The sequence below is a fragment of the Saccopteryx leptura genome, chromosome 9 (genome assembly GCF_036850995.1).
Source record: "Saccopteryx leptura isolate mSacLep1 chromosome 9, mSacLep1_pri_phased_curated, whole genome shotgun sequence".
In the NCBI taxonomy this organism is placed as follows: Eukaryota; Metazoa; Chordata; class Mammalia; order Chiroptera; family Emballonuridae; genus Saccopteryx; species Saccopteryx leptura.
The window spans coordinates 68,684,196-68,710,635 of record NC_089511.1 but is presented as its reverse complement, the minus strand read 5'-3'; the positions used below and the strand labels follow the sequence as shown (position 1 = coordinate 68,710,635).

Sequence of the window (26,440 nt, the reverse complement as noted above, 5' to 3'; positions counted from 1 at the left end):
CTCTCTAGTTCTGGCAGAGGTTACTATAAATCCAGAATAAGTATCCACTGTAACGTGGACATAGGACTGTTTGCCAAATGAAGGTTTATGAGTACCATCATTTGCCAAAGTTGTCCTGGTAGGAGTCCTTGAGGGTTAACTTCAAATGAAGGGACAGATTGTAGAATAGGACCTCTTGGACAGGATTTACCAATCTGCTGTGCTGCTTCGCAAGAAAGTTGAAATTGTTCATACAGGGCTGCAGCGTTCTGGTGATGAATAGTATGAGACTGAATTGCTCGATCTGTCATGGGTGCTCCAAATAATTTTCTTTTGGGTAGCTTGATCAACAAGGGCATTCCCTTGTGCTAAAGCTCCAGAGAGCATGGAGTGAGCTCGAGTACGTCCTATAAAACATGGAACTCTATGTTGACACACAAGTCTTTGAAGAAGGAAGAATTGCTTAAATAGTTCATCCGTAGTTGTCTCTAAGACAACAGTCTTTATAGTGGAAACAACCATAAATAAATATTTGCTGTCTGTATATAGATTAAAGGAGAAATATGGAAAATGCTGAAAAGCCATGATAATGGCATATAATTCTAGTGTTTGAGCTGATTTTAAGTTGACTGTTTCAGTATAAAGTTGTCCATTGATTTGTAAAAGCGATTTGCCATTTAGTGGAAGTTTCCCAGAGCCATTGTTGTTGATCCTTTGAAAAAAGGAACAATAATTTTGAGGCTCAAAACCTATAAGCTGTAAGGGTCACCTATGCCCCTTGATAATCAAGGAGGCAACAAGATCAAAATATGGAAGTGTATTCCATGGGCTATTAGATGGTTCAATGTGCCCAAGCTGTAGCTGCTCTTGTATCAATTGAGCAGCTGCCCTAAGTTTCTTCTGAGAAAGGGGCCATTGGTCTACCCATACAGGATTATCTGATTTCCAAGTAATTGGGTCTGCACAATGCATTATTGGGGTAGCAGGAGCTACCAAGGCCCCTATGCTAAATTTTGATATCCTAATCCACACCTTCTGGTATTGGGAACCACTTCTATGCGGGTGAGAATTCCTTGCTGTTCTTTCCCTAGTCCCTTAGTGGGCAGAAATCCCCGATCAAGCGTCTGAGTACTGACTAAACCCTTAGGACTGACAAGCAACGCTCCTGTATTTTTCAAAACATCTCTACCCCACAAATTAACTGGCCATCCAGGGAGCACATAAGGCTTAAAAAATCCAGAATGACCTTCTTAATCTTCCCAATGTAAAAAACTAGAACTTTGTTGAGGGCATTTACTCTGCCCTATACCTTGTAATTCTGTGGCTTCTGCATGAGTGGGCCAGGAAGGAGGCCAATGTAGCTTAACAATAACAGAAACATCAGCTCCAGTATCTAAAAGTTCTTTAAATTTATGCCCTTGTATTGTTAGTTCCATTTCAGGGCATTCCTGACCAATTTTTTTAAATCCAATTGGCAAAATCAGAGGAGCCAAGTCACCAATTTGCTTGGGGCCCCTTTTGCAGGATGTGGCCTGAGAAGCAGAATTAGCATCCTTATACTATTCTTCTAACTGCCTAAATTAGCCGTGAGACAAATACTTTTTTTTAAAATTAATTTTGATGGGGTGATATTGATAATTCGGGTCCATATGTTCAGAGAAAACATCTCTAGGTTATTTTGACATTTGATTATGCTGCATTCCCATCGCCAAAAGTTTAATTGTCTTCCGTCACCTTCTAATTGGTTTTCTTTGTGCCCCTCCCCTCCCCCAACCCCCTCCCTCTCCTCTCCTCTCCCCACCCTGTAACCCCCACACTCTTGTCCATGTCTCTGAGTCTCATTTTTATGTCCCACCTATGTATGGAATCATATAGTTCTTAGTTTTTTCTGATTTACTTATTTTGCTCAGTATAATGTTATCAAGGTCCATCCATGTTGTAAATGATCCGATGTCATCATTTCTTATGGCTGAGTAGTATTCCATAGTATATATGTACCAAAGCTTTTTAATCCACTCGTCCACTGACGGACACTTGAGCTGTTTTCAGATCTTCGCTATTGTGAACAATGCTGCCATAAACATGGGGGTGCTCTTAAGGTCTTACTAATGAATGTTTTATAGTGAAGCTATTACTACATGACAGAATTGTTTGGTCAGTAAAACTGTTTTTATAATTTAGTGGATAGTAAAGTATTCTTTTGGGGGCAGTGAGGGAGAAGGAATTCATATCCATGTCACCAAAAATAAGAACATATCCAAGAAATGTTATCCTTTTAATATCAACCTCCACTGCTTAACCCCTATGGGAGAGAGGTGGAGTTAAAGATTCCTTATAAGCAATTTGTTTTATTTTAACTTATGGGAAAATATTTCATTTAAGTGAAGAAAAAAGTTCAAGTGTCATAATTTCAAACTCTTCCCCTCCCCACACCTTTCTTACAGGAACTTGGCCAGTTAATCTTTGGGAAAAGAGATCCTGTGGTTTGGAGGAAAAGTGTGAAAACTTTTAGTGAAAACAGAAATCACTTAATATTGTCCAAGAAAATACAGAGCAGTTAGCTGTTTTAAAATTCTATTTAACTTTTCTCTGTATAAAATTATTTCAGAATAAAAAAGCTTCAAATAGTACAAAAACAGTCAACCCAATTTCTCCTTTAACATTTTATTGTTTGCTTTATCACTCATGCCTTCCTTTCCCCCTCTAATATTACATACATATCTTTTCTGAACTAGCTGAGAATGTTTCCCCTAAAAACTCCAATGTGTGTTTCCTAAAAACAAGTATGCTCTCTTATCATAACCATAGTACAATTGTTTTAGATCAGAAAAATTAATATTGATAACTACTATTACCTAATATACACAGCTAATTCAATTGTCTTACTAATGTTATTTTATAGGAAAAAAGAAAAATTTTCCTTCTGGTCCAGGATTTACTCCAGGATTATGCATTGCACATGTCATGTCTCTTTAGTTTCCTTTAATCAGAAGCAGTTCCATTGTTAATGTCTTTTATGACTTTTCTTTTTTCAAGGGTGTAGAATATTGATATTCCTCAGTTGGGGTTGGCCTTCATGATTAGTTGTTTCATCAAGAATACAACAAGCCTGACCAGGCAGTGGTGCAGTGGATAGAGTGTCGAACTGGGTCACGGAGGACCCAGGTTCGAGACCCTGAGGTTGCCAGTTTGAGCATGGGCTCATCTGGTTTGAGCAAAAAGCTCACCAGCTTGGACCCAAGGTTGCTGGCTTGTGCAAGGGGTCACTCAGTCTGCTGTAGCCCCCCGGTCAAGGCACATATGAGAAATCAATCAATGAGCAACTGAGGAGCCGCAACAAAGAATTGATGTTTCTCATCTCTCTCCCTTTCTGTCTGCCTGTCCCTATCTGTCCCTCTCTCTGACTCTCTCTGTCTCTACCACACAAACACACACAAAAAGAATACAACAAAAGTAATATGTTCTTACTGTGGCTCCTTAGTTGTTAATTTTTTTTATTTTACTTTTTTATTTTTATTTATTTTTTGACAGAAATAGAGTCAGAGAGAGGGACAGATAGGGACAGACAGACAGAAAGGGAGAGAGATGAGAAGCATCAATTCTTTGTTGTGGCTCCTTAATTGTTCATTGATTGCTTTAGCATATGTGCCTTGACTGGAGTGAGGGGTTACAACAGAGTGAGTGACCCCTTATTCAAGCCAGAGGCCCCGTTCTCAACCTGTATGAGCCAGCGCTCAAGCCATCGACCTCAGGGTTTCAACCTGGGTCCTCTGCATCCCACTCCAATGCTCTATCCACTGCGCCACCACCTGGTCAGGGTTATATGTTCTTACTGCATCTCAGACATCAAGTGGTGTACAATACCTGTTTGTCTCATAATTGGTGATAATTTATTTAACTTGGATAACTTGGTTACAGTGTTTTCCTCTAGATTTCTCCACTGTAAAGTTACTCTTTTCCTGTGTAATTAATAACTTATGGGGAGATTCTTTGAAACTACGTAAGTATCTCTTTCCTCTTAGCATCTATTGACACACGAAACAACTATAACATAGTGGTTGTCAAATGTTTTTTTTTTCCTGTTTGTTTGTTTGTTTGTTTGTTTTAAGTGAGAGAAGGGGAGCTAGTGAGACAGACTTTCACATGCACCTGGACTGGGACCCACCCAGCAGCTCCAGTCTGGGGCTGATGCTTGGACCAACTGAGCTATCCTCAGTGCCCAGGGCCAATGCTCGAACCAGTTGAGTGATTGGTTGCGAGACGGGAAGAAAGAGAGAAGGGGCAGAGGAAGGGGAAGAGAAGAAGATGATTGCTTCTCCTGTGTACTCTGACTGGAGATTGAACCTGGAACTTCTGCACACTGAGCCTATGCTCTATCCTTTGAGCTAGCCTGCCAGGGCCCAAATGATCTTTTTTTTTTTTTTTTAATTTCATAATTTCTTCCCTTTTGTTGGCATTCTGCGGAAAGGAAGAGTTTTCCCCTTCCCCTCCCATTTATTCTTATTTATTTATGTCAGCATGTACTCACAGATTCTTTTGTCCTCTAGGTTACGTATTATGATGCTCAAATTATCCCAATTTTGACTAGTGAAGGCATCTTCAAGTTGGCTCCTCTGTCCTTCTAATATGCCCTGTCATTTTTGAGCATTTTCTTACTTTCTGGTATAGGAAGGTGTTTTAGGTTCATCTTATACTTTTCTAGCCCTAGCTGTGATCTGGGCACTAGGTATACTTATTGCTACTGGGGTGTCATTTCTTCTAGGCTAAATATAGCTGACAGAGAGAGAATGAGTGTGTGTGTGTGTGTGTGTGTGTGTGTTTATACATGGATATAAATATTCCATACTTGTGCTTCCTTTCAGACAGTGAGAAATCTGGATCTCATTCACAATAATTTACTCATATGATCTGCCTTACAATATATATTAAGTAATTTCACAATATCTAACAAATGCTAGTAACAAAATATATACTTACTAATTAGAGCAGGGTTTAGCTGGTGGGCTGGATGCTTGTGATTGCAATCAATTTTATTGAACACAGCTATTTCTATTTGTTTACATATTGCCTTTGGTTATACTTGGCTGCCTTTTCACTGCAAAAGTACATAAAAGACTATATAGCCTTAAAGCTTAAAATATTTGTTATCTGGACTTCTAAGAAAAAGTTTGCTGATTCCTGCATTAGAGTTGAATGTTACTTTATATGACCTCCTTGCCCGCCAGTCTCACATACTTACATATATATTTCAGCCAGGCTTATTTTTATTTTAGTAGTTGAAAATTTTTATGATTTATTATTTTTATTTTATATTTAAATTTTTATTGAATTTATTGGGATGACACTGGTTAATAAAATTATATAGGTTTCAAGTGTACCATTCTAAAATTGCAAATGTACAATTCTCTAACACATTATCTGTATCCTGTATTGTGTGTTCATCACCCAAAGTCATCATTTATCTCCATATAACTCTGACCTGGATATTGTTTCTTTTGTGTCAGGTCTAAAAATTATTGCCAAGCCTAAATTTGTGAAGATTGACCTCATATTTTCTTCTAAGAATTTTATAGGTTTAGCTTTCATACTTAAGTTTTTCAGATGAGTTATACTTTGCATTTGGAGTGAAGCAGGGGTCCAACTTCATCCATTTCTGGGTTATTATCCAGTTGTCTAGCACCATTTGTTGAGAGACTTGTCTTATGAATGAGATAGTCTTGGTACTCTTGTTGAAAATAAATTGCTCAAAGGTGTTTTGGTTTATATCTAGATTTCAATTCTGTTCCATTGGTTTTGATTTCTATCTTTTCGCTAGGAGTTTGTTTTGATTACAGTAGCTTTGTAATAAGTTTTCAGATTGGGAAGCTGAGTCCTTCTCCGGTATTTCCATAAGAATTTGGAGAGTGGGCTTTTCCTTTGGAATTTGGATGGGGTTGCGCTGAGACTTTATATGGCTTCAGGGCATGTTACCACCTTTACCAACAATTAATCTTCCAATACTTGCCTATGGGATGGGTGTTTCATGTACTTACTCATTTTGTTGAGCAATAGTTTTAGTTTTTAGTGTACAAGACTCTCTTTACCTCTTCCTACGAATTAAGATTGTGTGCTCACTATCCAAAGTTAAGTCTTCTTTCGTCACCATATATTTGAAGCCTTTACCTCTTCAACTTCTCTCCACCCCCTTTCCTTCTGGTAGCCACCATACTGTTGTTTGTGAGGTGTTTGTTCATTTGATGCTTTCTAGAAGCTTTCAAATTGCATATGATTCACACATTTCTATTGAATAGAGCTTCTCTAGAATTCTGGCTATCACCTCTCTTGCTACCTAGTTAGCTCCTATCATTTGTTTTTTTCAGTCCTTTTGTTGGTACTGTTCATTATATAATGTTCCATTGTGAATTCTTCTTTATAAAATCTGAATCTGGAAAGTGTTTTCCTACTTTGTTTTTCAAGTGTCTAGACTTAAGTATTTCTGGCTTCTCCCATCCTTTTTTATTTTTTTAATCTTATTTTTATTAATTTTAATGCAGTGACATTGATAAATCAGGGTACATATTTTCCAAGAAAACATCTCCAGATTATTTTGACATTTGATTATGCTGCATACCTCTCACCCAAAGTCAAATTGTTTTCCGTCACCTTCTATCTGGTTTTCTTTGTGCCCCTCCCCTCCCCCTCCCCCTCCCTCTCCTTTCTTGCCCCCTCCCCACCCCTCCATCCCACCTCCTGTTACCATGACATTCTTGTCCATGTCTCTGAGTCTCATTTTTATATCCCATCTATGTATGGGTTCATATAGTTCTTAGTTTTTTCTGATTTACTTATTTCACTCCGTATAATGTTATCAAGGTCCATCCATGTTGTTGTAAATGATCCGATGTCATCATTTCTTATGGCTGAGTAGTATTCCATAGTATATATGTCCCAAAGCTTTTTAATCCACTTTTTAATCCTCTGACGGACACTTGGGCTGTTTCCAGATCTTCGTTATTGTGAACAATGCTGCCATAAACATGGGGGTGCATTTCTCCTTTTGAAACAGTGCTATAGTGTTCTTGGGGTATATTCCTAAAAGTGGTATAGCTGGGTCAAAAGGCAGTTTGATTTTCAATTTTTTGAGGAATCTCCATACTGTTTTCCACAGAGGCTGCACCAGTCTGCATTCTCACTTTTTTTTTTTTTTTTTTTTTTTTTTTTTTTTTTTTTTTAGTGAAAGACAGAAATAGATAGGAAAGGAGAGAGATGAGAAACCTCAACTGGTAGCTGTGTCGCTTTAGCTGTTTATTGGTTGCTTCTTATATGTGCCTTTACTGGGGGGCTCCCCCCAAGCCAGTGACCCCTTGCTCAAACCAGCAACCTTGGATTCTAGCCAGCGACCATGGGGTCATGTCTATGATCCTATACTTAAGCCGGCGGCCCCACGTTCAAGCCCCATGCATAAGCCAGAAACCTCTGGGTTTTGAACCTGGATCCTCAGTGTCCCAGGTCAATGCTCTATCCATTGGCCACCACTAGGTCAGTCTTCTTACATAGCTTTGAAGGGAATAGGATTGAAATGGGAAGGGAACTGCTTAGTTGGTTAGAGCATCCTCCTGATATGCCAAGGTTGCCATTTCTATCCCCTGGCAGGGCACATACAAGAATCGACCAATGAAAGCATAAATAAGTGAAACAACAAATCCATGTTTCTTTCTCTTTAAAATCAATCAATCAATAAAAAAAATAATAATGGGAAGGGAACTATGGTATACTTTGTTTAAAGCCTAGGCAAGTTATTTCTGACTTCCTGGCATTGTCTACATATAAAAAAATTAACCAGGAGTAGGGCCCAGGAATCTAGGAAATTTATGTATACTGAAGTATGAGACACACTGCTTTGGCATTTATTGTCACAGTTTATAGTCACTTATACATAAGTTTCATCTTCCTACTAGGTTATTTCTTGGGGATAGATTTGTATTGATAGTCTCCAAGTTTACCACTTTTCAATAATTTTCACTTAAATATGGTTGAACTTTGTTTGTTTGTTTGTTTGTTTATTTATTTATTTTTACAGAGACAGAGAGATAGTCAGAGAGAGGGATAGATAGGGACAGACAGACAGAAACAGAGAGAGATGAGAAGCATCAATCATCAGTTTTTCGTTGCAACACCTTAGTTGTTCATTGATTGCTTTCTCATATGTGCCTTGACTGTGGGCTTCAGCAGACCGAGTAACCCCTTGCTTGAGCCAGCGACCTTGGGTCCAAGCTGGAGAGCTTAGCTCAAACCAGATGAGCTCGCGCTCAAGCTGGCAACCTTGGGGTCTCAAACCTGGGTCCTCCAAATTCCAGTTCAATGCTCTATCCACTGTGCCACTGCCTGGTCAGGCTTGGTTGAACTTTGATTTTTTTTTTTTGAACTTTGGTTTTTAACTCAACTGTTTACTTACTTAGTTTACTCTCATGGTGTACTGTCTAGTGGTAAGAGAGGGTAACTTCCATACCCCAAAGTTTAATTCTCTGTTGCTATCTAATGACTTTGAATGCTATTATATGGTACCTTACTGAGAGGAGGAAGCACCGATGAGTTTTAAATATATATTCTAAATGACGTTAGTTTGTCAGGGTTATGTTTCTGTTATCTATGTGTGCCATATATATTGTTTGTCACACGAATATTATTTTTAAAAATTATGATAAAACTTTATAGTTGACTTGTTTTATAAGCTTTATAATTTTTATGATATATGTTATAGGCAAGGCAAAACTGCTTAAAAACAGAATGATCGACTATGGACAGTTTAGGGATAGATTAGAGGTTGTAGATGCTCTTAAATAACATAATCTAGTAGTGGGAAAAACATGTAGACAAATTTCATTTTAATGTTTATATAGTTAATATCCTATTACAAGTAAAGCATTGTATCTGGATGAAGGCCAAGAAAGACTGAGAAAAGACATTTTCAAAGGCCATCTAAGGCAGAAATAATGTCAGTTTGCTGTGAAAAGACACTGGCCAAAGCATCCCTTCTCAGCGTGGAAGACTAAGAACATGGGCTCTGGAGCCAGACTGCCTGGTTTTTGTTCTTTTTCCTTTTAACTATCAGCATAACTTCATATTTTCAAAAAGGACATTTTAATACAAAGGGAGTAGGAAAAAATTATTTTTTAAGATTTTATTCATTGATTTTACAGAGAAAGGAGAGAGAGAGAGAGGTGGGAGAAATGAGAAGTATCAAATCATAGTTGCTTCACTTTAGTTGTTCATTGATTACTTGCTGTATGGACCATGACCCGGGAGCCCAGGGTTTCAAACTGGCAACCTCAGTGTTCCCCAGGTTGAAACTCAGATGACAGGATGGTCTCTTTCAAAAGAAGGCAGGTCTATTTCCCTCATTTTCTGTAGGTTTCTCATTCTACCAAAGGACAGTGTAAACTTTATCATGGACCAGTCCTAGTCTCCACAGGGACTTTAGATACCTGCCTTGGCCACAACGTTCTGTTTTCTGGCCTGAGAAATTTGAGCCAGATTGACAAATGGAAGCATTTAGTGTTATTACCTGTAACAGATTTTACAGAGAGACGTTTATTCAAGTGACTTCACAGGCATGATCCACATCTGGCCTCTAGCCCCCCAGGCCCTGGACATCTGTTTCTATGGCCCAGAGCTGAGTAGACCCTAGCTGCAGTTTAGAACTCACAGAAACATGTTTGTTTGTCATGAGCAATCCAACAGCTGAGTGGGACAGAGTACCGAGCAGGCTTGTCCAGCACACCTGCGGTCTGTGGGAAATCCTGCCGGTCAACCATGTGACACCTGCAGGATGTTACTCAGCATCAGGCCATGAGGGGCTAGGCAGCCAGATGTGGCATGGCATCAGCCTCTGACTGGGACAAGGGCCAGCTATACTGTCACCAGAGACAGGCAGAGCCCACCCATAGGCCCGGATGTCATTGCCAGTGAGGGCTAGAGGCCAAGGGAGATAGACCGTGCTGTCCCTAGTTGGGAATACCTGCCCTCTCTGGAATTTGATTCTTTTTGGTCCCTATGAAATGGTAGCGGTTACCCAACACTGAAACACTGAGATAAGTTAAAGAGTGTCCCTCTTTATTTCCTATTTGTTACTTTGCCAGTCATACCCCACTGTTGCCAGTCCTCTGCTTGAAGGTAGGGTGCCTCACCTCTGGGCCAGACTGCTTGGGTTTAAATATGCCATTTTTGAGCTGTATAATCTTGGGCAAATTATGTATTCTTTGAGTCTTAGTTTTACATTTTAACCATGTTGTACTATTTTTCTATAGGAAATCTAAGGATATAATCAGCAAAACAACTTCCCACAGCACAAAATTTTGTGCTGATTCTGATGGCTTATCACAGGAACTCAGACATTTTAACCAAGATGGTACAAAATTGGTTGAAGAGTATATGAAACTCTGCAATAAACTCAATAGCAACCTTGTAATAACATCTTGAGAGACTGAACAGAAATGTGAGACTCTGAAAACAAATGCACTTTATTTTCCTAAACAGTGGGTATCTTGCTTAAAAAAAGAGAAGAGGAAATTCAGAACTTACTGAAGGTAATAACTTTGTAACTGGAACCTATTTTAGAAAGAATAGCAATAATAAAAAAATTAAATATTCTTGGCTAAAAACAAATGACATTTTTATATATAATAAATGACTTAAATTTTTAAGTGTCTAATAGTTGGTATGCTTATCTATGATCTTATTTCATTTATATGTCTTCTAGATCTCAAAATTATTTAATGTTTATCTGATTTTTTTCTATTCTTGGTTTTTGACTTGTTAGTTCCTTCAGTTAAGAAAACTCTGTCTTGCCTGACCAGGTGGTGGTGCAGTGGATAGAGCATTGTACTGGGATGCGGAGGACCCAGGTTCGAGACCCTGAGGTCGCCAGCTTGAGTGCAGGCTCATCTGCTTTGAGCAAAAAGCTCACCAGCTTGGATCCAAGGTCACTGGCTTGAGCAAGGGGTCACTCGCTCTGCTGTAGCCCCCTGGTCAAAGCACATATGAGAAAACAATCAATGAATAACAAAAGTGCCACAACGAAAAACTGATGATTGATGCTTTTCATCTCTCTCCGTTTCTGTCTGTCTGTCCTTATCTGTCCCTCTTTCTGACTCTCTCTCTGTCTCTGTAAAAAATAAAAGAAAACTCTGTCTTTTGATATATATAATACTTTCTATTATATATACTTTTCTTCAGTACATTTAAATCTATGATTGCTTCAAGTATTGTGTATGCTGTTCTGGTTGCTCAAAGGATACTGGTTAGGTTTGTGTGTTTGCTTGAACTTAACACTTACGTGAACTCTTTGTGGGCTTAATTTTTCTTTCTGTACGATAACAGAATTTCACTAATATTCTTAGGAATTATGTAAAAGAATTTAAGTATTTTAAGACATATAAGCTATTTTCACCAAAAGAAACCAAAGTTAATGGAAAAATAGCTGATTTTAGATTTGAAGCAGGAAGTGTACCAGATGAGCCTAGACTCTTGTTATATTGAACATTAAGGAAGCTGTTAGGGATCAATGGGGTTGTGTCATAATGACGGGAGCTAACCTAATGAAACTCCCCTGTTTAAAGATGGTGTAAATGAGCATAAAAAGAGTAATTGCTACAATAGATTAAAATACATCAAATATATTAAAATTCATGAATTCATAAAAATTTCATAGGTTTCCTTTGGATTATGCTAGGGAAGCAATGCATTATTCTGAAAACTGGTATATAAAGGGAAACAATTGAGTATCTGTCTTTTTTGAAAGCATTCTATCTGGGTTTAGCAGGGTAATGGAAGAAGAAAAATGTCTGGGTAACCACACCGAACACACTGATTCATCTTAACATAAGAGCTACAGCCAGGTGTTATGTGCTTTCAGTACCACCTATGAAGTATTCTTGCCAAAAAATTAAACCTAATTTATATGAACCTTTGGATCTAACTAGTTTGTAGAAAATATAGAAGACAAACATATGAAAATACTGCCTAGAGATACAATTGACCAAAACCAGAATTTGAGTTATTCAGTAGAACAAGGACTGGTTTCTTCAACAACAACAATTATTTTCAAGGAGAAAATTATAAGGACTGATAAACCTATATCAAAAGATTGTTAAGACTAGAGAGCCTTATGTCCTAGTTTGCTTGGAACAGTCCTTGTTTACATTATTGCATTAGGGAAATTAAGAATGGCCCTTTTCACTCTGAAAAGTATTTCAGTTTGGATGGTAAATTACCATATTCCCCCATGTGAAAGATGCACCTTAATTTTGGGACCCAAAATTTGAAAAAAAATTATTACATAAAGTTATTTAACTCAAGTTTTATTCAACATAAAATTCATACAACTTCTCATCACTGTCAAAACTCCCACCCACTAGCTTGTCCTCATCTATGTCTGATGATGAATCAGTCTTCAACAATGAGTGCAAAAGCAAGCATGAAAAAGTGGGAAATGCAACTAAAAACATCTACAATCACGGTATAAGACACATCCAGTTTTTAGACCCCACATTTTTCGAGAAAAGGTGCATCATATACATGGGAAATACGGTATACAGTCACTTACCTAAGACATACCAACCAAAACTAATAAATTCTGAATCAAACAAGTTGTGAAAAACTTGAGACAACTGGTGAGATTTGAACACTGATTAGACATTTGATATAAAGAAATCAGTGGTAAATTTTTTTGATGTAAGAATAGTCTTATAAAGCTTAGAAGTGTATGCTGAAGTAAATGGACAAAATGAGACAGGATTTGTTTCAAAATAATATTGCCGGAGAGAAGGAGCAAATGGCCAGCCTTGTTTGATCTATATCCCATGTGTTGATAAAAGTTGAGGCTGGGTAGTGAATATAAGGGGGTTAATTCTATTCTCTCTACTTTTGCATGTGGTTTTAAAACTTTTTGGGAAATTTCAAGTTAAGGGGAAATGATATAATGTATTGTTTAAAAGCACTGACAACTTTGATTTTAATAATAAAAGCTCATTTGCATCATTTACAGGTTGTAAACCAAGGTCGTAAGGCTTCAAGTTCAGAGATTACTGAAAAATTAAGCAGACATAAAGCAGCTAATGAGAACCAGCATAACAGTTTTCTTGGTCAGATAAATACTGATGAAGAAAAATTAATGGCATAAAGTCTAGAACTTAATAAAACCATAAAAATTGGTTTGACTAAGCTTAATTGCTTTCTACAACAGGATATGAAACTGGACATCCTAACAGGTACTTTGAGAGGGAAATAGAATTGTTAAAATTTTTCAAGTTGAATTCAGCATGATGCAGTGCCAGATGTTCAGAAAAACTAGGTCCTGCTGTAGCCTGATAGGAATTTACCACCACATATAATCAAATTCAAATAGGGAAAAATTGAAACCCTAAAGTAGCTTTAATGAAGCATTAGTTATCATGAGATAGGTACCTATCCCTCTAGAAATTTGGGTATCACAATTCATCAAAATTTTACAAATATTCAGGGAACTGGGTTTGTTAAAAGAGGATTTTTTTTTTTTTTAATTATAATTTTATTTTTTTAATGGGGTGACATCAATAAATTAGGATACATATATTAAAAGATCAACAAGTCCAGATTATCTTGTCTTTCAATTCTGTTGCATACCCATCACCCAAACGCGCAGATAGTCTTCTGTCACCTTCTATCTAGTTTTCTTTGCGGCCCCTCCCCCTCCCCTTTCCTTCTCCCACTTCCCCTCTTCCCCTCGTAACCACCACACTCTTAATCAATGTCTCTTAGTTTCACTTTTATGTCCCACCTACGTATGGAATAATAGCAGTTCCTGTTTTTTCTGATTTACTTATTTCACTTCGTATAATGTTATCAAGATCCCACCATTTATGCTGTAAATGATCCGAATGTCATCATTTCTTATGGCTGAGTAGTATTCCATGTGTATATGTGCCACATCTTCTTTATCCAGTCATCTATTGACGGGCTTTTTGGTTGTTTCCATGTCCTGGCCACTGTGAACAATGCTGCAATGAACATGGGGCTGCATGTGTCTTTACTGTATCAATGTTTCTGAGTTTTGGGGGTATATACCCAGTAGAGGGATTGCTGGGTCATAAGGTAGTTCTATTTTCAGTTTTTTGAGGAACCACCATACTTTCTTCCATAATGGTTGTACTACTTTACATTCCCACCAACAGTGTATGAGGGTTCCTTTTTCTCCCACAGCCTCTCCAACATTTGCTATTACCTCTCTTGTTAATAATAGCTAATCTAACAGGTGTGAGGTGGTATTCATTGCAGTTTTGATTTGCATTTCCCTAATACTAAAGAAAGATGAGCATCTTTTCATATAATCTGTTGGCCATTTGTACTTCCTCCTGGGAGAAGTGTCTGTTCATGTCCTCTGCTCATTTTTTTATTGGTATTGTTTGTTTGTTTGTTGTTGAGTTTTATGAGTTCTTTGTATATTTTGGATATTAGGCCCTTATCTGAGCTGTTGTTTGAAATAATCATTTCCCATTTAGTTGGCTTTCTGTTTATTTTGTTATCAGTTTCTCTTGCTGAGCAAAAACTTCTTAGTCTGATGTAGTCCCATTCATTAATTTTTGCCTTCACTTCTCTTGCCATTGGAGTCAAATTCATAAAATGCTAAAAGAGGACGTTTTAAAAACAAAAAACCAATCACCTGTCTAGCACTGTAATTTATTTAATTGCATTCCTCTACTTTTTGTTCAAATAAAAATTAGAGGACCATAATTAAATAAATCTAGTGTATTGCAAAGCTCACCATATGGTGCATTTTCTTATGTGTACTCATTTTCTCATGGGCTGTTAGATTGGCATTTAGGAATCACCATTATGGAAGGCCAGAGGTTGCAAATATTGGCTATATTGATTCAGGGAAGCCATCACGGAAGAAGGTTTAACAAGCTATTTAGCACAGGATGAGTAACTGAGTTATTCATTGGATTGTGGTAATGGCTGCACACCCTGGAAATGTGCTAAAAATCATTCAGTAAGTTTTATAGTATATAAATTATACTTAAAAACTTTTGAAAAAAAGAAATTGGCTGGCCTGTAGTGGATAGAGTGTTGACTTGGAACGCTCAGGTTGCCAGTTCAAAATCCTGGACTTGCCCAGTAAATACACATATAATAAGCAAGCAACAACTAAAGTGAAGCAACTATGAGATGGTACTTCTTGCTCCTCCCACCTTTACTGTCTCTGTAAAATCAATAAATAAAATCTTTTTTTATTTTAAGATTTTTATTTTAATTTATTTTTAGAGAGGGAGAGAGAGAGAGAGAAGAGGAGAGGAAGCATCAACTCCCATATGGTCCTTGACTGGGCAAGCCCAGGATTTCGAACTGGTGATCTCAGTGTTCCAGGTTGACGCTTTATCCACTGCATCAATAAATAAAATCTTTTAAAAAAAGCAATTATAAGAGGACTTGGTGCCCTGGCCGGTTGGCTCAGCGGTAGAGCGTCGGCCTAGCGTGCGGAGGACCCAGGTTCGATTCCCGGCCAGGGCACACAGGAGAAGCGCCCATTTGCTTCTCCACCCCTCCGCGTGCTTTCCTCTCTGTTTCTCTCTTCCCCTCCCGCAGCCAAGGCTCCATTGGAGCAAAGATGGCCCGGGTGCTGGGGATGGCTCTGTGGCCTCTGCCTCAGGCGCTAGAGTGGCTCTGGTCGCAACATGGCGACGCCCAGGATGGGCAGAGCATCGCCCCCTGGTGGGCAGAGCTTCGCCCCTGGTGGGCATGCCGGGTGGATCCCGGTCGGGCGCATGCGGGAGTCTGTCTGACTGTCTTTCCCTGTTTCCAGATTCAGAAAAAAAAAAAAAAAAAGGATTTGGTGCTAAATACTACTTATTTTTTCCCCAAGAGTTCTGTAATATTTTTGTTCAGTTTTTAATAAAATTAGGAATATAAATTTAAACAAAAAAGGCAAATGCCTATATAAATTATGAGAGCATGAGTTCATTATAAAGAAATTAAACTGGTTAATATTTAGTTCCCACCAAATTTATAGCAAAATGATTATCAAAGTGATTATGTTGGGAAAACTCTTATTCCAATAATGCTGCCATTCTGACTCCTTTTAGAGTTTACAACACATCTTTTGTACAATCTCAGAGATGTAACATTTTATGTTTTGGGATAGGTTGAATCTTAAAAACAAATTGTGTCTATTTAAGGTCAGTTGTCAAGTTAGGAAATATTAGTTGTAAACAATATATGCCTGATAAGTGAGTGACAGGACTAGTATAAGTTCTAACATTAAGAAAAAAAACCCTTCTATCCCACATTTCAATTTTTCTCATTTAAATGATGTTTACTAAAGGTACGACACCACAGAGGGAAGATTATTTATACCCATCAACACTGGTGAGAACTGAATCCCGTGAACAGCTCCTTGGTCAATTGAAAAGGACAGCTTGATCTGTTTATGATGGTAAGTGGTTCAGAAAACAACAAAGAAAACACCCATCAGGTAAAATTTAAAGAGTCATGATGTTAGAATTCCCCCATAAATGCTCTTGATATCATCAGCTTCATGTGAAGAATTTTATTCTTTGTCCTTAAATTTTACTCTCTCATTCATAGTAGTCTGACCATTAAGCCTGTTTATTTTAATTTGGACATTTTTTATTACTAGACTAATGGATAAGATAATATTAATATCTAATATTTATGTTGTGCTTATGTAACACATTACACATATATTTACTCAGCTAATTCTCAGTAACTTGGTGAGGTGGACACTAGTACTATCCCCATTTTATAGGTGAGGGAACTAAGAATTATATTGTCCTAAGTCACAAGGTTGCAGTTGGAATTAGAACCCAGACAAGCTCCAAAATATGTGCTCTGAAGTATAATAATTATAGAACAGTTGGAAAATCAGAACGTAATGAAGAAAACAAAAAAGAAACTATAATCCTATTATTCTGAGAATACCGTTTTTAACATCTTATTTTAGGAACTTCTGTATATGAAAACATCTTAGGATTATTTTCATTATTTTGTAGAATTTCTATTAATTTTGTTGAGGTTTAACTCTTATACAACGGATATTGTACTATTTTCAAAGATGAAAACTATCTTTACTTTTGGAAAGATGTTGAAGCACTTGGATTTAATCACTCATCCAGCTGTGTATTTTAGGACTCAGATGAAGAAAAAGCTGTTCTGGAGCACAGCATTGAAAACCCTCTAAGTCAGGAGCCATCTGTAGATGCTAATGTGGATTGCTTATCTAGTGGTGGGGTTCCATTTTTCCAGGTACCTGACTATATCCTCTCACATCTGGTGTCAGTCGGTCATTTGCTATTCTTGGTAGGTGAAACAGCAGAATATATTCAGTCATCCCTATGGATGACTTGTTAACTTCTCTGATTTAGCTTATTTACACAAATTAGATAATTGATCGGGGATTTTCTGTAGGATAAATAAAGGTAAATTCTGATTTAATCTCCATCTTCAGTTGGTGATATTCAATTATCTCTTTTCTGCTTCCTACACACTCAGAATGGATACTAAAAGCAGTCATTTCTCTTCTTTCCACCTTTGACACGGAAGTTCCAGGGCCTGTCTTTGCTCTAAATCAGACTCGGGAGGCTGTGAAGTTTAAAAGATTGAGAGACCAAAGGCTTCTCAGTTAAATTAGTGATGTTTTCTGCCTGTGGCTTTACTCTTGTTAACTATTCCCCCATGTTTCCTGAGCTCCTCAACTGCCCTGATCTTGTGCAATTCAATCTTGTGATGTGCCCTATCCGCCCCCCCCCCTTTTTTTCCCTCTTTTCTGAAGCTGGAAACCAGGAGAGACAGTCAGACAGACTCCCGCATGCGCCCGACCGGGATCCACCCAGCACGCCCACCAGGGGCGACGCTCTGCCCACCAGGGGGCAATGCTCTGCCCTCCGGTGGCATCGCTCTGCCGCACCGAGCCACTTTAGCGCCTGGTGCCTCGGCCCACGGAGCCATCCCCAGCGCCCGGTCGCCATCTTTGCTCCAATGGAGTCTTGGCTGCTGGAGGGGAAGAGAGAGACAGAGAGGAAGGAGGGGGAGGGTGGAGAAGCACATGGGCGCTTCTCCTATGTGCCCTAGCCGGGAATTGAACCCGGGTCCCCCGCACGCCAGGCCAACGCTCTACCGCTGAGCCAACCGGCCAGGGCCGCCCTACCCCTTTTAAACACTTCTGAGAGTGTGGCACTATAAACTGCCTGGCACCTCTCCCTGGATTTTGAAGACATGAGCCTGGACAGTCTGAAATAAAGATTTCCTTATATAGGACACTGATGTCTCCGTTTTACAGTGGAAGTACTGCTTCTGAAATATATATGCTTGTAACTGTCCTTAACAGACTTGCAGCTCTTTCCACCAGAGTTCCAGGATTCCATCCCTAATTTAGGCTGTTAAAACTTCTGGCTCAGATTCTATTAAATTCCTTTTTGTCCTCAAGGCAATTTTATCCCCAAATTCTTACTTTTTGTGTGTGACAGAGACAGAGAGAGAGGGACTGATAGGGAAAGACAAGACAGACAGAAAAGGAGAGAGATGAGATGCATCAATTCTTTGTTGCAGCACCTTAGTTGTTCATTGCTTTTCATATGTTCCTTGACTGGGGGCTGCAGCAGAGTGAGGGACCCCCTGCTCAAGCCAGCGAACATGAAATCATGTCTATGACCCCACACTCAAGCCAGCAACCTCGCGATCTTGCTGGTGAGCCCATGCTCAAGCCGGTGGCCTCAGGATTTTGAACCTGGGTTTTTGCTTTCCAGTCTGAAACTCTTATCTAGTGTGCCACCACCTGGTCAGACCCAAATTCTTACTTTTACTTTGTTCTTTACTAGTAGAGAACTCGCTATGTATTTCTTTCCATTTTACAATCCTTTTTTCTATCTTACAAAGTTAATAAAATAGGGGAAGTTAAAAAAAGCTAATTACTTTTTGGAAATCTGTTCATTATTACTGTTTAAGGCATTTTGAAGGCCAAACTTAGTGGTTCAACTATGGCAAGGAAGTCCCTAATATACTAGGAAAAATTTGGGATTGCAGTTTAGACCTTCAGCCGAAGTCTAGAAATTGTTTATTTCCTCCGATAGTAGTCTGATATGGGAAGTTTTCTGGGTTTAAAACTCTAAAATAGGTTTATGATTTGTCTCAACATTGATGACGGAGTTTACAGTGATTGTCAACTATCTCTTAAAGCATTTCATTGAGGATTTCAATGAAATACAGTCTTAAATAGGAAATACGAAAAAAGTTTAAATAAAAGATAAAATAGTTTTTCAAAAAGTTTCTTAAGGTAACTCATATATTGGATTTTCTGCTTAAAACAGTATTGCTTGCCTGAACAGGCAGTGGTGCAGTGGATAGAGTGTTGGACTGGGACGTGGAGGACCCAGGTTTGAAACCCTGAGGTGGCTGCCAGCTTGAGTGTGGGCTCATCTGGTTAGAGCAATGCTCACCAGCTTGAGCCCAAGGTCGCTGGCTTGAGCAAGGGGTCACTTGGTCTGCTGTAGCCCCCAGATCAAGGCACATATGAGAAAGCAATAAATGAATAACTAAGGTGTTGCAATGAAGAATTGATGCTTCTCATCTCTCTCCCTTCCTGTCTGTCTGTCCCTATTTGTCCTCTCCGTCTGTCACAAAAAACCTCCCCAAAACAATATTGCTTTTTTCTTTTTGAATAATAGAAAATCTTCGTTTTCCTACAGGATTCCTTCACAGCAGCACTAAAAGACATTTTGAGCCAGACAGTCCTTTGTTGTGGTGGCTTGTCCTGTGTACTATGTATTATATAATGTTTAGCAGTATCCCTGGCTTCTATCTACTTCTAGTGGTAGTAGCATCTCCTACTTTTAACATAAAAAATGTCTTCAGGCATTATGAAATGTCCCCTAGGGTGGGGGTGGGGGGGACAAAATTGCGCCTTATTGAGAATCACTGTTCTACAGTAAATCCTGTAACTATGCCTTGGAATAGCATATATATATAATTAGTATTATATTCACCCCACTCCTTCCATTGGTAGTAAAATGAAGCAGGCATTCATTTCTACTTGCCAGACATATTGTTGATTCAAACTTGTACTGAGCCTTTTTGGAAGTTTTTCACATTTAATTTTTTTCCCAATGATCCAGAGAACTTTGAAAATAGAGCAGAGCTAATATGTATCAAATATTACTTTATATTGACTTAATTTCTCCCTTAACCTTCCACAGCATTAAAAATCACATGGAAGAGACAAAGAAAACAGAGGCATTAATCCAGTGGAGAAGTCTAAAGCAGAAGCAACTACAGAGCAGTCTGTTACAAGGAGCAGATTACTTCTATGAGCCTAGATATATATTTAGTTAACTTGAGGGTTGGTAGTTTTGTTTTTAAGAAAAATGAAAAAATCCATAACCTCAGAGCTTGAGCCTGTGTATAGATTAAAAACAAACAAACAAAAATACCATGGAAATACTGTTTACCCCATTGTCCTTTTGTAACAAATGAAAAATATTTTTTGCCTATTACTAAATAAAGAATATATGGAAGCTGCACTGTTGTTCTAGGCTTCAGCTTATATAGGTAAATATTACCACTGGTTGGTCTTGGAAAGGACCATCTCATTTTTTTTTTTTGCTATGATTGAATTATGTCTATATTTGTTTGTCTCCTTTCCTAGACTTTTCAAGTCTGCCTTCTTAGCTTAATTTTTCCTGTTTTATTTTTCAACAAACCATTTGTAGATCTCCAGATTGGTACTCATTATTATGAGATAGAATTTTCCCTCAATATCTTTAATACTTTTTAATGGTTATCTCTAAAATCACTGTCAACAATATATACATTACCCTAGAAGATCCTTTCAGTATTTTTAATTTTCCCCCCGGCATAAAAGCATTCAATTCCTTTATGAGGCCTAACACATGAGTCTCCACAGAGTTCATAAAATGCCAGCTCTTTTAGAATATGGGTTCCTGTTTCGGGAGAACTACGTAGCTCTCTGATTAATGGCTCTGTGACCCCATTTTACTGCTTGTCTTTTGCACAGAAAGTCACAGCGATTTAAGGGCTTTTTGAAGCTGTTAATTATGATTATACATTTAATTCTTTTGTTAGCCCGATGAAACATTATTGTTTCATGGATATAATAAAGTATATATTTGTATAGATCTTTTTCTATTAAAATCTCAACCTGTAGAAGAGCTCCGACAATTGTGATCTGGCAACCAAATTTCTGGAAGTTAAGCTATTTCAGCATGAAGAACCAGAGCACTTAAAAGGAATTAAAGAGTTTCCCCTTATCCATGGTTTTGCTCTTGTAGTTTCAGTTATCCACAGTTAACCACAGTTTAAAAATCTTAAATGGAAAATTGAGGAAATAAACAATTCATACGCTTTCAATTGCACACCTTTCTGAGTAGCATGGTGAAACCTTGCACCACCCTACTCCGTCCCACTTGGGATGTGAGAGTCTTTCCAGGACATCCATGCTGTGTACTCTCCTGGTCTGCTAGGCAGGAGCGGTCTCCATTATCAGATCGTTGCAGGCAGCAGTGCTCGTGTTCAGGTAACCCTTATTTTACTTAGTGCTCCCCAAATGTGAGAGTACTGATTCTGGCAATTGCATATGCTGAAGAGAAGTGGTAGAGTGCTTCCTTTAATGAAAAGATGAAAGTTCTCAACATAGTAAGAAAGAAAATCATATGCTGAGGTTGCTAAGTACTACAATAAGAACAAATTTTCTATCTGAAATTGTGAAGAAGGAAAAGGAAATTTGTGCTAGTTTTGCTGTCGCACCTCAAACTGCAAAAGTTATGGCCACAGTTTGTGTAAGTGCTTTGTTAAGACAGAAAAGGCATTCAGTTTGTGGGTGGAAGACAGCAGATGTGCCAGGAAATACCGAGCCTATACAAGCACTTGAGGGGATTCTCTAAAATGAGGGACCTGGCCAACTGTTTACTGTAAGTAAGGGATGGTTACAAATTCAGGAACAGGTTTGGACTGAAAACTGTGAAGATGACTTGAAAGCCTGTGTCTGCTGATGCTGCAGCTGTGGCCACATCTGGCAGAGCTGAGGTTGATGAGGTTCGCTACTGTCTGAGGTTTCAGGCACCCCCGGGGGTGGTAGAATGTTCCCCTGCAGGTAAGGGGGCATGCTGTGTGCATAAAGAAAATTCTGTGCCCATTGTGAAGTATAAATTTATAGTTTTAACTTTGATAGCTAAGTAAAACCAAACCCTACTGGAGAATTAGAAAATGTGCTACTTCAAGGATTAAATTTACCTTGCAGAAGTATTATCTTTATAAAAATGGCCTTTCTCTACCAAATCAGATGTCAGCGTGAAGCTATGGATAATATAAAATAAACTGCTCTCAGTAAATCCGTGATTAATAAATTCAGTTTGTACATTAACTTGCTTTTCCTATTTTTTACTTGGCAATAGGTATATTTTCAGAGTTAAGCAAATTATATTAAAATTCCTAAAATAAACTTCTATACAGGAACCACCAAGGAAGAAGAGCCTTGGTAAAACCCCAGGCTTTCAGTTCCACTTCAGAGGGCTACACCTTGGCATGAGAGGAATGAGAAATAGATTGGCCCTTAGTCCTGAAGGCCAGCTTTCAGTATCTCAGTCCTTGACTGTTTTAAAGTTACCTAGGAATTCTAATGCAGCTGGTTGAACTACCTGACAGAAGCAAAAATAAATCTTTGGAGAATTTAAACATCCAGAGCCTTTTTTAAAAAAGGGACAGAGAGAGAGAGTCAGAGAGAGGGATAGATAGGGTCAGACAGACAGGAATGGAGAGGGATGAGAAGCATCAATCATCAGTTTTTTGTTGCGACACCTTAGTTGTTCATTGATTGCTTTCTCATATGTGCCTTGATCACGGGCCTTCAGCAGACCAAGTGACGCCTTGCTCGAGCCAGCGACCTTGGGTCCAAGCTGGTGAGCTTTTTGCTCAAGTCAGATGAGCCCGTGCTCAAGCTGGTGACCTCGGGGTCTCAAACCTGGGTCCTTTGCATCCCAGTCCGATGCTCTCCACTGTGCCATCACCTGGTCAGGCAACATCCAGAGCCTTAAATTCGCTTTCCAAATTTACATGTACAATTAAAAAAAAAAGACACTGGCAAAAATAGAGTAGGTAGCTTCAAGGACCCATTTCTTCTCAGGTGAAAAAAAGTGCATTCAGAAACAACTGTTAGAATTCTAAGAAACAAGCATTTACAGCAACCAAGTGAATGCAAAATTGTTCTAATTGATCTGATGTTTCCTGAAGGACTGAAGCAAGACATTTTCCTTTATTTCATTTAACTCAGATCTGAAGTGTAGGGGGCAAGTGGCAGGCATTTCTTAAAAACATTGTAAGGCACATGTTTTTGTGTGTGTGTGTGACAGACAGAGAGAGGGACAGATAGGGACAAACCGGAAGGGAGAGAGATAGGAAGCATCAGTTCTTCATGCTCTATGGGGAAAAGATTTCAGTTGGATAAATAAAGAAGTGCCTAATTCTTGAGAAGGACAAATTAGAGAATTTGTTAAGGAAAAGTAGACCATTCAAAACCCAGTTTATCCTGGTTTTGTATCCTTTATGTTCAAGCCAAGTTGCATGCTTAGAAGATCCCTGAGAAAACACTAAGCTTTTCCTGCTGGTGGATATCTAGGATCCATACAAGCAGGAAGTGAAGGCTAAGGCAGATTATAAATGTCCATGTAAGCACTGAAGGTGTCCTCCAACACAGCTACTATGCAAAGACTGGGGGGATCTTTTCTATGATTCTCATTTTAGTTATTTTTGGGGCCACTGACATTCAAGGAAATCTCCACACACTAGCTGAACACAAGGAAAAGAAAGAGAATTCAGAGACTATAGAAGTCAATTGAACCTTTAAAAAAAATAGTTTACGAAAGTCACTAAACATTGCTACAAGCTTAGAGTAAGCAACAAAAACAAACCCTGAGGCATGAAAAAACTGATTTCCAGAGTTACCATATTATAATAGTCAAATGTTTTGTTTTTAATAAAAAACTAAGAAGTGTGCAAAAAACAAAGTATGGCCCATTCATAGAAGAAATTACATAAACAATCACTTGTGGAAGCACAAACATTGGATTTTAAGTCAACTGAGTCAAAACAGGGGTGGAAAAAAGTAGGTTTATTGTGGTTTGTATGGAAAATAACAAAATAATACAAGAATAAACTCTGTTTTATGTATTCACAATTGCAAAGCCACTTTTGCCCCATCCTATATGCTCAAAGAGCTAAAGGAATCCAGGAGAAATATGTTTCAACAAATAGAGAATATCAGTAAAAGAAATGGAAAAATATTTCTTGTTCTTGGATAGGAAGAATAAATATAATCAAAATGACCATATTACCCAAAGCAATATACAAATTTAATGCAATTCCCTTCAAAATTTCAATGACATTTTTTAAAGAAATGGAACAAAAAAATCATCAGATTTATATGGAACTATAAAAAACCCTGAATAGCCAAAGCAATCCTAAGAAAAAAGAACAAAGCTGGGGGCATTACAATCCTGACTTCAAATTATATTATAGAGCCACAACAATCAAAACAGCATGGTATTGGCAGAAAAATAGACACTCAGACCAATGGAATAGAATAGAAAGCCCAGAAATAAAACCACATATATATGGTCAAATAATTTTCAATAAAGGGGCCAAGAACACACAATGGAGAAAAGAAATCCTCTTCAACAAATGGTGCTGGGAAAACTGGAAGGCCACATGCAAAAGAATGAAATTCGACTACAGTTTGTCCCCTCGTACTAAAATTAATTCAAAATAGATCAAAGACCTAAATATAAGACCTGAAACAATAAAGTACATAGAAGAAAACATAGGTACTAAACTCATGGACCTTGGTTTTAAAGAGCATTTTATGAATTTGACTCCACAGGCAAGAGAAGTGAAGGCCTCCCCAGGTAGGGGCGATGAGCCGAGAGCTGGTACAGTGGTGGGTACAAGGCCGCCCACTGACTAGGGTTCGCGCTAGCCTCATGGCTCGTCCTGCCCCGTGCCTTCCCAGGTCAGCGGGGTGAAAAAGACACAAATACAAAAGGTGTGTGGCGGGGAAGGCGCGCCCCAAATATAAGGCTCCAGACGCTGCCAATTCTGTACAGTGTGGTGATTTTTAGGAATGCATGTTACATTACAGCACACTTGACTATAACAGTAGAATCTCAAGATCAAGAGAATCTCAAAAGAAATTGGTTCTTTTCATTATGCCTTAGACTTGATAAAAATCCCATTTCTACACACTTCTCTAACACTCTGCATTTTCCTCTTCCCAATGTAAGCCTTTCCTGATTGACTGGCAGCTTCAAGAGGCTAGGACAGCCTGTCCTTTTCTTCCTTGTGCCTCTAATTCTAATACAATGCCTGATACATTGTAGGTGCTCAATAATAATTTGCAGTATTATTGTGAATTTCATATTTATTTAGGGAATTCGGATGTTTTTTGACTTAGCAACCAGAATGGTTTTTAAAGCTATGCTTTAATTAAAATATGACACATTATTAGTAAGAAAAATTTAAGGTAGTTACTTGATACTTGAGGTAGCAGAAACGTTCTTGTTCTGATACTTTAACAATCAACCTTTTTTTTTTACTGTAGGTTTCGCAAAAAATGTAGTTATTTAAACATACCGGTGTCATTGTTTCTAATTTTAAAAAGTTATAAATCTTATAAATATTTTTTTTGAAATTTATAAGTTCATCACACAGTGTGGAGCAAAAATGGGTTTACAGTTACTCATATGAAATATAATACAATAATTAATAAGTAATAATACAAGAATAAACTGCTTCACGTCCTCAGAACAGTACCTACTTTTGCTATACCCTGTATATATTTAAGAAAATTCAGAAAGTGGAGTGCTAAGTTATATCTAAATTCAGGTTAAAGATAAAACTTAGAGAAATAACTAACATAAGCAATACTAGGCTTCCATAATGAGAGAAGAAGCATTTATCTAATCAAACTTTAGCCCATTGTGAGAGAGATAAATCTCCTTTATTTCTTTGATTGTTTGGACTTAGAGTTTGTCAATTCCTCAGTCTGCAGTTCTTTGCTTTCTGATTTCACCTGAATCTTCTTCTGTTTTATTAAATATTTTTCAGTTCCATATTCCTCAAATAGGGAAGTTTATGGCAAGGAGAATTGTGGTAGTTCCTCAAAAGGAAAGAGTTGATGATTTTAGAGAATACAATAATTATTTTTATTCATAACCTTATCTATTTAGCGTGTAAACATTTTTTCTCATTTAACATGAGTCTCTGAAATTCATTGTGAATTACAGGGCTCCCATTCTATCTTTACTGTGCAACTTTTCTCAAAATTATAGCCTTAACTTAGTTTTCTATTGATGTATTTTAACAGGTGATTTTGATTAATTTCCTTTTTCTTTCTTTCTTTCTTTTTTTTTTGTATTTTTCTGAAGCT

At 38.0% G+C, this 26,440-nt stretch overlaps 1 pseudogene; it reads left to right on the top strand.

Annotated features, from left to right (window-relative positions):
• LOC136381513 (kinesin-like protein KIF11) overlaps positions 1 to 20,451 on the top strand; it is a 65,861-nt pseudogene extending 45,410 nt beyond the window's left edge.
• Positions 20,452 to 26,440: the final 5,989 nt, after the last annotated feature.